Raw genomic sequence first — 13,586 nt, forward strand, 5'->3', positions numbered from 1 at the left:
ACGTGGGCACAATCACCACGTGTGAGAAAAGGCCTCCAAAATCAGAGCTTCACCTTTTTCGCGCTTCTTGACCAGGACCTCAGCCAGAAAAGCAATTGCAGAACCTGCTACATGAAACGGGTCTAAGCATGGCGCGCGACCGAAATACAGCCTTGACCTCGATATGAACGAATACACTTGAGTCCTGCATATTCCAGAGGTAAATAGCTTGCTAGACGCTTCAAACATTACGCGCTTCAAACGTTACACGTGTAGCGAACCACGACGGCCGCGCCTGATACCGCCTAGGCCGATCGCTGCCAGAGCGCCGACGACGACGAAGCGTCGCTAAAAGACGAAGTGCCGCCGCGCTGCACGAGCTCGCTTGGGTTGGACTGGCCGTCTTCTGCGCTGCCCCGCCGTTCTGCTCGCCGCTTTGTGTCGCCTGCCGTGAACACCACGCCCTGTACCATTTGTGCAGAAACCCCCTTTCACACGCTTCAAATGGGTATTTAAAAAACTTTCTGCATGCTAAGAAGAAAGCGAGAACAGCTGCTTCCTTTAGAATATTGCTCGCCGCCCATGTCGTGGCACCCGCCGCTCGCACAAGCGCAATCACCAAAAAAAGAATGGTAGTTATAATCAACACCAGTGAAAATCGCTGGAGCGTTTCAAGAACACGCATAAGTAGCAACGAGGTTTCACTGCCGATGGAACGGGAGCGCGAAGCACACGCACAGTGCACGCACAAGACAAGAAACATTCGCACAATACGCCGACGACCGCTCTGTAGCGCACGCCGTATTGAACTACTGGTGAACAAACAGCGCGGATGCCCCTCAGAGAGCAGCGGCGGTCTCCCGACGGTTCCGAGCAGTGCTGCAGTAGAAATGTTCGTGCGATCGCTGTCGCCGAGCACGTTCAAATCCGTGCACGCAACAACGATAACTTTGCACTGAATTCCACCTTGAGCTACGAGTGAACGGCTCCAGCGACAGCCTGTCAGCACGACCAAAAACAGAAACTCGAGCAGTTGAGTAAAGTACGCCTACTCCTCACCGCAAATAATACGCCGCGGCCGTCTGCTACCGCCCGGTTTGTAAACAGCAACTACGACGCCGTTGCTAAGCTGCACCCGGACAAGATGGCCTCCCGATCGAAATAAACTACGTCATTTCCTCCACTCTTTTCTCCCAGGGTGTTGTATGGGAAGGGCCTCTCCTGAGTATTCCTTCCTCCATGGGTGGAATTATGAGTATGAGTGTTATGGAGGAAGACATTTCATTTAACCAATCAAGTGAATAAAGTGATGAAGGTGCTAGTGGAAATGTTAAACAGTTATTTGTGTGATAGTTGGTTACAATATGTACAAGTGAAATGTTTGTGAGTGTTTTTATTATATGAGAAAAAAAACGTACTAATTCGTATTCGCATTGATGCACCTCCCCTTAATCTCATTCATAGAAATTCTACTAGCCCAAACAGATCACGCTCTTTACTTCAACGTCTTCCAGACAATAGTGGCTTTTTTTCACGCTGCTATTATTAAACGAAAGCACTAGAAAGTGGTGCGACATGCTTGGCTCTACCATGAGCCACACTTATCCAGCAATGAAAGATCTGAACGTGAGCGTTTGCGGCATGAACAACCAACGCGCACTCCGTCCTCCTCAGTACGGCAGTGTTTTTATTAGCATAAGATTTTCGGTTGGTTTGGTTTTGGTTTATGGGGTTTAACGTCCCAAAGCGACTAAGGCTATGGGAGACGCCGTAGTGGAGGGCTCCGGAAATTTCGACCACCTGGGGTTCTTTAACGTGCACTGACATCGCACAGTACACGGGCCTCTAGAATTTCTCCTCCAAAGAAATTCCAGCCGCCGCGGCCGGGATCGAACCCGCGTCTTTTGGGTCAGCAGCCGAGCACCATAACCGCTGAGCCACCGCGGCGGCCATAAGATTTTCGTTGCTTCTGTATGTTCAATATTCTGGGACACACTGACGCTTCCCTGAATATACGTTTGACCTACGGTTGCATTTCGCGAAAATACTGCTGCTTATGACGCTCTTCTTTTTCAATCGAGCGAGGTAAATATTGCGGTAATTTAAGTTTGGTTTATGGTTGTTTGACGTCCCAAAGCGGCTCAGGCTATGAGGGACGCCGTAGTGAAGGGCTCCGGAAATTTCGACTACCTGGGTTCTTTAACATGTACTGACATCTTACAGTACATGGGCCTTTAGAATTTCGCCTCCATCGAAATTTGACTGCCGTGGCCGGTATCAAACCCGTGTCTTTCGGGTCAGCAGCCAAGTGCCATAACCACTGAGCTTCTGCGGCGGCGATTATTTATTATGCTAAAATAGTATGGAACCCACACACTGCAACTAACTGACATAAACTGGACAGGGTTCTACGACCGGCTTGATATTTAATAAATTGATATTTAATAAATATCAGCTCATGCACTCTCTTACTGAACTATGGTATGGTGACGTGCGAACCTTCCTGCTTCAGAACAAAGGACTCATTTTGACGGATGAAAATTTTTACTTCTAAATACTCATATCCTGGTTAAAATTAAGTTATCTGAATTTTATGTAATATCACCCTTTCATTGCTCCAGACACACTCACAGTTTACCATACAGCTGCCAGTTGCACGGAACGGTACCTTCAAATATAGCTTTTTTCATAGGCCGATTAAATAACGGAATGAACTACCAAATTCAGTTGTCATATCTTCCTCTGTCAATGCCTTTACTGCTGGTTTACAGTCTCTTATCTTCTCTGATATGAATGAGTCTGAGCGCATATTTCTGTTTCTGATGCGCATGATACGAGTGCATTTTGTCTTTGCTCATCGCGTGTCACATTTTATACATATTGGCATTGTATTGCATTGTCGTTTCCCGCTCTATATGAATTGAGACATGTTTCTTTTATTCGTTGTATTTTTATCCACTCCTGCCTTTCCTTGGTCTGGCACTATAAAATAAGCAAACAAAAAAAGAACGTTACGAAGGCAACTGAGCTGTTCCTGACTGATAAATTACCTACTCGGCAGCTTTAATTTTCCACTGACAGAATGTTCAAAGGTCTCGCCCCCTTGTACTGCTTCAACAAGCTTCACAAATTTGACATTAGACTTCAACCCACTTCAACTAGTTACCCAAGCCATCCGTCGTCCCTATATCTTAGACCTAATCTTTGGAACAATCTCTGACACAGAGTGTAAGATGAGCTACTTGGACGTACTGAGCTACCGTAATTGACTAACTGAGAATTAACAATCCACTTCCGCTCACTACCGTCACTAGGGAGCATACTCTCTACTATAACACAGGGGATTACAACTGAATAAATCACAAACTTCAAGTGTTTTATGATCATTTCGTGCTGCCCTTTTGTGACAACACGTTAGTGGAAGATAACTGGGTTCTTTTTAGATACAGGCTCACAGACCTGGTAGCCAACCACGTCACACTTATCACGACATCAAATGATAAATCTGACCCTCGGTTTAGAAGAATTCATGAACGTGTGAGAAATAACAAAAAACGATTGTACAAAAACGCGAAGCAAGAATATACGCCATGTGCGTGGGGGCAATACAAAAACTACCTAAAACTAAATTGTTCCGCAATTTGTAACACAAAAGGAATATTTTTGTTAAAGCCTTCCTGCGCTACTTAATAGCAATCCAAGCAAGTTTTTGAAAGCTCGCTTTATTTCGTTTTTTTTTCACGGAGTTTAACGTCCTAAAGCGACCCAGGCTATGAGAGACGCCTTAGTGGAGGGTTCCAGAAATGTCCACCGCCTGGGCTTTTTTAACGTGGACCGGCTCGCACAGTACAGGGGCCTCCAGGATTTTGGCTCCTTCGATATGTGACAGCCGTGGCCAGGATCGAACCTGTTGCTTTCGGGTCAGCAGCCGAGTGCGATAACCACTGAGCTGCCACGGCGGTTTGAGTTCTGGAGAGCAATAGGTCTGAATAGCGCCAGTATTGATATATCAGTGCATCATGCAAACAACTTCGAACCTAAAGTGGCCGTCTTCCAAGATAATTGCTCCTCTATGGCACCAGTTCAAATTACATTGGATATGGCATTATGCACTTGATAAAAAAAATAACCTTAAAATGTCCACTTCCTCTGATGTTGACGGAATTAATTCCAACTTACTCAAACAAACATTTTTGTCTCCATCATAAACGTACTTCACATCTTTAAGCAGTCGATATGAACGAGCCAGCTCCATATTGACTGGAAAATAGGAAAGGTGGTATCGGTATCAAAAGTGGCCGCAAATTATCGCCCCATATCGCTAACAGACATCTGTTGCAGGATGCTTTATCCCATTATTATGGCATATCACACCGCATCTCACATTCTAGCATTGCACATATACATTCACCTGAAATCTAATCACTTTCTCTCAGCAGCATGGATTCAGAAATAAATTTTCCTGTGAGTCATACTTATTTGACATTAATACTGACCTAAATTTCAACATGAGCTGCAAGTTACAAACCGACTGCATCTATTAGTTTAGTTTAGTTTATGGGGTTTAACGTCCCAAAGCGACTGAGGCTATGAGAGACGCCGTAGTGAAGGGCTCCGGAAATTACGACCACCTGGGGTTCTTTAACGTGCACTGACATCGCACAGTACACGGGCCTCTAGAATTTCTCCTCCAAAGAAATTCCAGCCGCCGCGGCCGGGATCGAACCCGCGTCTTTCGGGTCAGCAGCCGAGCACCATAACCGCTGTGCCACCGCGGCGGCGCATCTATTAGGAATTTGCTAGCGCATTTGATCGTGTAGTACACTGCTGACTAATATCTAAGTTTTCTGTGCTCAAATGAGGTTGTTTAACATTTGTTTTAATGGTCTGCAGTTCGCCATAGTAATTATTTCCTTCCTCTCTTTGACGTCTAATCAGGCGCGCCACAAGGAAGCGCCCTCGAACCATTATTGTTCTTCATTTACATTAATGGCCTCAGAAATAAAATTGCCATTGTCTATACGCATATTTGCAGGCAACTGCATTCTTTATCGATAAATAAGAAGTACTGATGCTTGCCGTTCACTTCAAAGTTACCTCGATCGCATTAACAACTGGTGTAAAACGTGGCTAGTCACTCTGAACATTTCTAAATGTAAAAATTTCTTCTACCAGAAAATCAGCTAATTCGACTTTCGTTACCACATTAATAATAATACGTCTGCACCGTATAGGTACTAATGCGCGCACCTAACAGTAATTCTTTCTTCTGTTGAACATATTTTCACGAATGCTTCAAGTTCATTAGGGTTCCCTCGCCGCAACCTTCAAAGCACGACCCCCCGCGTGCGTAAACCAGCCGACATAACTGTTTTCAGACCGCAGCTAGAGCATTCTTGTTTGAGCTGATCACCTGATCAGAAATATTAACAGGCAAGTATAGGACACTATCCGAAACAGGTCTTGTGTCATTTAGCGAAATCATAGTTGCCAGTCCAGTGCTGGAACTTTCACTCCATACTTCGATAATTCTTCGAGATATTGCCCCAACATCTGTCTTCCATAAGCAGGTCCATGCCACTGATTCACCACTGACATATCTACCACGTCGCTCCTACTTATGACATATTACATAATAATTACAGTTACGACAAAATTTATGGCAGCACGCATGCTTTTAAGTTCTCGTCGAAAGAGCTTCATGACTGCATCGTCCTGCCGCGCAATCATGACACTTTCGCGAAAATCTACTCAAACAATTCGTTGATAACGCTTAGCCCGCCATTTCTGTATACTCATGATTCATATAACCGTCTCAGCTGCTTGAGACTATTGCGTTGTTGGTTCAGTTTATGCAACGTTCTCAAGCGTAATTTTTTTTTTGCTTTTGTACGACACTAAGCTTTTCTCCTGTTTTGGTTCCAACACACATTATTGACTTGTGAATTGTATTATCTTGTTATCTGAGTTAACTTTTTTTTTATCTGCTTGGTGCACTTTAATTATACTTTTGATTTCTATCAGGTCCTTATACAATTTTTTGTACTTGTTCCCCTTACACAATGAGTCTCTTGAGAGGACACAGCAACAGCGCTAAATAACAGAAGCGAAGGGAGGGTCCCTGTTTAGCGTGCCTGTTTAGCGCAAGTGCTATGTCCTCTCTACCGAAGCACTAACTAGCACAGCTTTCCGCCTTAAATGCATCCCTTGAATCTGTAAGGTATCCGTGAATAGATGCATAAATAAATAACTATGCTCTCCTAATAGATTACTCATTTTTTTATGCTTCGTTGCTGATGGTCATGCGTTGTGCCCCACATGGGACTTTCGAAACACCCGTGCGTCTGCCTGTCGGGAAAAAGCATTCAAATAAGGGTGCTTCTTTTTATACTAGACTGTGGGGTTTAAATTGGGGGGATAAACACGTATTCCCCGTTTAAGCACGGCTGACACAGTTCAAAACCGCGCTTACCCCACCCCGTGGTCGCGTACGCTACTGAGCGCACGCCGACCACGGCGGGCCTTGCTCTGCGGGAACAAAGGAACGACACACTGGCTGACACAAACAAGGCATTTATTGCTATAGCAACAATAACGCCAGCTAGCAACAAAATACACTGAGGAATCTAGGATGTCCGACTCACCAGCAAGGCTACGAGCGAACGTCCGCCCACGGTAGGGCAAAGGGAACTCCGAGGTCGAGCGGGACGGGCTCGGCGGGAGTAAGTTCCGACCGAGGGGCGCCCGTCGACGAAGAGCGAAGCTGCGAGCGAAACGTCCGTTCGCTTCCCGTTGCCGAGGGAGAAGAGACCTAGCCTTCCCCCGCGCGCGAGCGGCCAAACACGCCATCCGTGGCGCTGCTGTCGCTGCGACGCGAGCGCCCTCCCCTGTTAGCTAGAGTAACCAAACTAAAGGGAGTGCTTTTCGGGGGCAGCTAACAACAGTGGGGTGCAGTGCGGGAAAATGAACGCAGGGGACGAAGGCGTCCCCACATCCCCCCAACCTTAAATAGACCCACGCGCCTGCAAGTTACATGCTATGGAGGAGTCTCCTGGTCTTCATGCACTTGAGGCAGGTCGTGCAGCGGAGGTCACGCCGACAGAGTGCACGCAGTCTTCCGCGGTATTCCGAAGGCGGCGTGAAGGTCTCCGCTGGGACGACTGGCATGGCCCGCGGACTAAGTGCCCGCAGGCCCGCGAAGAGGAGGGCCGGTTGACCACCGCAGGCCAAGATTCCGCAGTAGTCGCCAGGGCAACAGCAGCCAGAGGTGGCTGCTGTCTGGTCTCGCCACAGCTGCCCCGGATGGATGCGGCGAACAGGATACAGGCCGCTCCGTCGCAGCAGGCGGCAGCGAGACGATGTGCACAGGACAGCAAGCCGCAGTGGCTCCGCTGGATCTGAAAGATTGCCAAAACACACTCCGCATGCCTTTAACGTAGGTCACTGGAGGGGAAACGGCGTACACAAAGGCCTGGTGGCTCAATGCTCAACTCGCTAGCAAAACGTGTCGGGCGGCTGTGCAACGCAAAGTTCGAGTGAACAAAGCCCTTTCTTGAGTTGAACGAGAATGCTCAGTTCATGCGAGGTTAAAAAAGAAACGGGTGGCCAGCAAAGTGCGCCCCCTCTCAACACCACGGTCCGATGGTCGTGTCACTTTTGACAAGGTGCAGGCAGCTATGAATAGCCTTAGGCCTCACTACCATAGTGACGGTCGATGACCCCCAACAAAAGAAAGACCCGAAACGGGTTTCGTGCGCGCAGCCGCGAGGAGACATCAGCTTTGTGGGGTGGTCCTCCCCGCTCACTGCACAAAGCAGCTTTTGAGCGATCGGCGCCCACCGTATCGGACGGTGTCGGAACGCCCGGTGCCGAGCTGCAATACCAGCGAGCTCGTTACGGCACCCGTGGCCCCAGGCCACCCGGCTCCCAGAGCCGCGACTCCCAGAGTCGAAAAAGAGACAGCGAGAAAATATATACAGAAAACTCGGACCACCCACGCGGCTTCCGTACTCACTCGCTTCGGGCTCGGCAACTCCGCGGGCGCTAGGCCTCGCGCTCCCTCGATGCGGACCAAGTGGTTCTTGAAGAAACTCCAGGAAGAAAACTTCACAAAAAAAACATGCTGAGCATGTCGAAAAGTTCAAACATGCTGCAGCGCAATACACCTCGCACTCAAGAAAGCATGCCGCAGGTCCTAGCGATCAAAATTCACTCTAGGCCTAGCACTTGTCAAGTCCGGACAAAGAGCGTTCCTCGAACCGAACAGACAGTCGTCCAATGTTCCAAGAGCAGGCCCCACGTTGGGCTGCCAAATGTGGGGTTTAAATTGGGGGGATAAACACGTATTCCCCGTTTAAGCACGGCTGACACAGTTCAAAACCGCGCTTACCCCACCCCGTGGTCGCGTACGCTACTGAGCGCACGCCGACCACGGCGGGCCTTGCTCTGCGGGAACAAAGGAACGACACACTGGCTGACACAAACAAGGCATTTATTGCTATAGCAACAATAACGCCAGCTAGCAACAAAATACACTGAGGAATCTAGGATGTCCGACTCACCAGCACGGCTACGAGCGAACGTCCGCCCACGGTAGGGCAAAGGGAACTCCGAGGTCGAGCGGGACGGGCTCGGCGGGAGTAAGTTCCGACCGAGGGGCGCCCGTCGACGAAGAGCGAAGCTGCGAGCGAAACGTCCGTTCGCTTCCCGTTGCCGAGGGAGAAGAGACCTAGCCTTCCCCCGCGCGCGAGCGGCCAAACACGCCATCCGTGGCGCTGCTGTCGCTGCGACGCGAGCGCCCTCCCCTGTTAGCTAGAGTAACCAAACTAAAGGGAGTGCTTTTCGGGGGCAGCTAACAACAGTGGGGTGCAGTGCGGGAAAGTGAACGCAGGGGACGAAGGCGTCCCCACAAGACCTATGACTTTTTTCTAATTTCAAAGGCTGCAAAACTTACAAACCTCAGCACACATCTGGCGGCCAGCAGTAGCACTTTATTTTGCTACGCAATTACTAGCCGTTTTCGTCACGTACCCAAAGACAAAATTAATAGCACAGCTTTTACTCATACCCCGAAATTTCACTGAGCATAAAGAGCACAGAACCGCCAACCTAACTATCAACAAGTCGCTCTTATGCGCGTTCCCTAAACCTACAGATGTTGCGTAACAAAGAATCTTCCATCGCGATTCCTCGCACACGACCCTCGCACCTTTCGTTCCGAAATGTCATACAGCTCTCCTCCGCTCGTGCAATTATTTGTCCCTCGGCCATTTGGCAACAAGAAATGAACACTAAACATCAAATCTCTGCAATGTGAGGTTTTTGCCTTCGCTTACCTCCCTTCTCAGCAGCTCATCGACGGGAAAGACCTTCCATTTGACGCCTCTGCTCGGGAACTGCATACCGTCCAGGGGACGGGACCACCCGCCGTCCACTGTGATGCACTGCTCGTAACACAGCCCGCACAGGATGTGCGTGCAGGGAAGCAGCGCCGCCTTTGTCCGCACTAGTCCGCATGCGACGCATACCCTGTTCGGCGCAGTCGGCCTCACGAAATGCAGCGGCCTCCAGTCGATCTCAGCGCCGAACCCGACCACTGTGTAGGGTGCGTTTCCAGGAGGCATCCCGCTCTGCTTCGTCTGTCCTAGCAGACAAGGCTGAAGCAAATGCTCTCCAGCTCCCACGGCGCTTGCCCGCTATCGATGTCTCGCTCTCCCTTTCGTTGTCGCCGTCGTCTAGGCTACAATCGCTGTGATATCAGCTGCAATGACTTGGGTCGTTTTCGTACATGGAAATGTGTCAGCTATGCCGAATGCGTCTTGTGGTTATTGGCATGCACGCATGCGTCCGAAAAATCAGGGTCCCTTTCGAAGCAAAAATTTAATCAAAGGTCAAAGGATAGCATTCCTGGCGCTGAACAGAGCGCCTGTCTGTCCTTAGATCTTTTTTTTTTGTCTGGAAGTAATGTAATTTACCAAGAAAGGTTACGCCGTGAAAGGAAGAAGAAACAAGGCTTTATATTCTTTTGCGACGGCCGGTTGTCAGCACTTAACTCTTATTTTCTTGCATTAAAATTCAACTTGCGTGATCGCAGTTCAGATGGAGACAGTGGTGTCCCATTTAGTAGTCTACTGGCCCGCCTGATAGGCTGCTTAGAGTGCGTTTCATTGCATAACACTTAAAGGGGCTCTGAAGGGGCTCCCAATAAAGTTGCGGTACGCCTAGGATGTTTAAGGACGCCGCCTCACAAATATTCTCCACCAAGAAGTTTCTTAATGCGTTTTGTAGAAGCTGAGTTATCGGCCGTCAAAATTTCGATTTACGCGTCTTGGCGCCTTTCTCTTTCCTCTCGTCACTTTTTGCACGCTGACATGTCGGCGCGTCCGCCGGCCCCACCCAGCCGCTCCCTCCGCCGGCTGCCGACCCGCGCGAGAGGACGGAGAGAGGGAGAGGGGGACGGTTCGGAGCTTGCGGCCGCGGCCATGGGAGCTGCGTGACGAAAGAAAGAAGCGTCACAGCGAACCAATGACGGCCCTTCGCTGGTGACGTAAAGAGCGCTGCATGACGCGTTGCGCGCGGATTCGAGCGAAAGCTGGGCACTGCAGGTCGCCGCGAGGCGCAGAAGAGCAAATTTTAAAAATTATATTGCACATGATCGGTTAGCTTTTTAAGGTCCAGTAAGCGGCATGAGCACTAGGTGACCTGTAGATAATGCAAGCGTATTATAGGCAACCTCGAATAGCCTTTTCAGGGACCCTTTAAATCATAGACAATATAAATCACACCCTTCTGCTATGGCTCTTATAAGTCTAAATTCTTCTCTGGAACTAGCGAGTGAATTTCTTTTATGAACACTCTGAAGAACATGGTTAGGTCAAGGCCGGAAAGGCACATTCATTAAAATCAAAATCACAGCAGGAAAATACACCATAGCAACAATATTATAGCATAAATGATAGAGCAACACTAATATTGGGAGAAATTTGGGAAAAAGTAATCAAGAACCATTAAGACGATAAATTTGAAAATATATGACTGCAGAGAAAAGGGCAGCGTTCTGAAAATTTGCGAGAAACTTAAAGGCAAGACAATCAGCATCGGTAATGACTATGCAAAAGATATTGTACACGTTCGCCAAGAATTTAGGGCAGTCCGCTACTGCCCAAAGATCCACAAAACAAAAAGCGTCGCTGCTTCATAATAAGCTCAACATAGATCACCGTTTATACGCCTGGGACTATAATGCAAACGAGCGTTTGCTCTATCGCAACGAACATAAGGGCGCCCGTATCAACCGTAACGAGGTAGTAAGAACATGTGACGGCCAGGAAGGAAGAGCTTCCAAGAGTCAAATTCATAGCTCAGAGTTATTCTGCTGAATGCTCGCACTTAACAAGTTCATAGAACTGTAATTTTTGCTCTTGTCCCAGCACTCGAATGTCGTCTCCATAATAGAAACGTGGCTCAACAGTGCCGCTTCTTCAGATCGCATCGTTCGTCCTCACTACGCAATGCTTATATGGAATCGAAACTCGCGTGGTGGTGGCGTGACCATTATTGTCAAATCAGAACGTTCGGTTTCTCCTATCAGGAGCGGAATTCCATAGTCGGTGTGGAATAAAATTAGTTTCTGGTGCTTCGTTCCTTATAGGAGCGACTTGCAGTGCGCTAAATACCTCACCTGACTTTCTTGATAAGATAAATGCGTTCCTTTGCAGTCTTGTAACTAGAACGAACCGCCAGATAATGCCTCGTAATTTCAACTTGCCGCACAGTGACTGGAAATTTACTTCGCCTGTGCATTCAGGAGTTTCTAGCCCAGAAATATTACTGGATTCTTTCACAATTTACAGTAAATGTTTCAAGAACGTACTTGTATAAAATCGCAATCACAGTCATTGATAAACTTGGTGTTCATCTCAAATAAAGTAGGCCAATTTGAAGTTAAGGTCACAGATGGCAACCCTGATAAAAAATTATGCTACTACTTGCGCTGACATGTGTAAATGCTCCTACAGATAAAGTTGCTATATGAAAGTTAAAAGATTACCGAAGAGCTCACAACACATCCATCCTGGATTACGTTGAAACTTCTTTTAATGATTTTGAAGTTGCCTCCAAAAATAATTGGTGAAAGAGTTATGCCAACGTCTTAAAATTATCACCAAAACTAGTGTTCATTAGTATGTTCCGACACGACTGAAGAAAACAAAAAGCAGCGTAACCCATGGGTTACCGGATATACCATTTATGCGAAACGCAAGTTTCAAAGATAGTGCAAAAAAAAGCTGAGTCAAACAGTGTACACGCATTACGTCAGAAAATGAAGGCCACAAGAGAGATTTTCTAGCTAAGTCCTTAGCGGTGTTTTTAAAACTTCACCTGAAAATTTTAAGCGTTATGCTGACACGACAAAAGAAAGAGTAAAACAAGTGACAGTGGGAAATAAACTTTTAGCAGAAAAATATGATATAGCCGACCACTTGAATAAATATTGCCAATCTCTGTTCTCAAGAAACACGAGCCAAAACGATGCACAAGACGAAGCATATTCTAGTGAAAGTTTCATCGATGCTATCAGTTGAGAGCGGCTTCTTTGAGCGGCTGTTAAAGTTAAACGATAAGAAAGCTATGGGCACAGATGGAATACCTACATGCTTTTTGAAAGGTTTGGTAAAATAATGTCCTCCTAAAGCCCTCATGCATCATGTGGTGGCATGACTTGGCGATGTAGCAGGCTAGGTTTTGGGGCGAGGTAGCCAGACTGCGCAAAGCAGGGCTCTCTGGCCACGTGCTGACAGCTGTGACCGAGGCACTGCTACAGATATTCAAAGGAAACCAAAAGAAAACACACAGGCAAGAATGACTCGGGAACGCCCGACCAGTGGTTATGCCACACATCCACAAGGTGTCCCACAACCAAAAAAAAACAGTGGGCAAGAAGTACGGCGTCCCGATGGTGTTATGTGCGGCGTGTAAATTGTTCAAGATGTGTTCTAAGCCTTTGGAAAACGCGCATGGCAGACCGCAACGATGAGCCTGATGAGAATCACTGGTCACTGACCATGGTCAAACAGAAATGACGTTTCGGGAGCGCTACGGCTACCTTGTTCACAATGAGCAACCGGCTGGACGTCTCGGGCTTTTTGTAGCGGTTAGTATCATTTTTAGACATTTCGCGTAGATAGGGTGAAATGTGCCATCGTTCTTATTTATTGTGTTAGGCGTAGTCTGGATGATTGGTGACTCGAGATTTTGGCGGGCTGATACATTCTTTTCCGTTGTCACTATATCTCCTTCGTCCCAGTTATTTTCATGGCTAGTCTCTTGCGCGTGCTCCGCTAATGGGTTCTTTGTCACTTTTCCTTTTCGTACGTCGTACTGTTATTCTTGCAGGCGTCTCGTGAGATCTTTCGTTTCGCCTATGTAAACTGACGAACAGTCGGCGCAGGTGATTTTGTAAAGTACGCCGGGAAATTTGGCACGCGCGAGCTGGTCTTTCACGTTTACAAGCTCATTTCTAATCTTGCTTGTTGGGACATGTTCCGAATGAAGGAAAGCGGGTAGCCGTTTCTTTTCAAGTCTCGCCCATGGTCTTCATTTCGTGG

This window comes from Amblyomma mixtum, chromosome 8 (assembly GCF_055824585.1).
Source record: "Amblyomma mixtum isolate Tamu chromosome 8, ASM5582458v1, whole genome shotgun sequence".
In the NCBI taxonomy this organism is placed as follows: Eukaryota; Metazoa; Arthropoda; class Arachnida; order Ixodida; family Ixodidae; genus Amblyomma; species Amblyomma mixtum.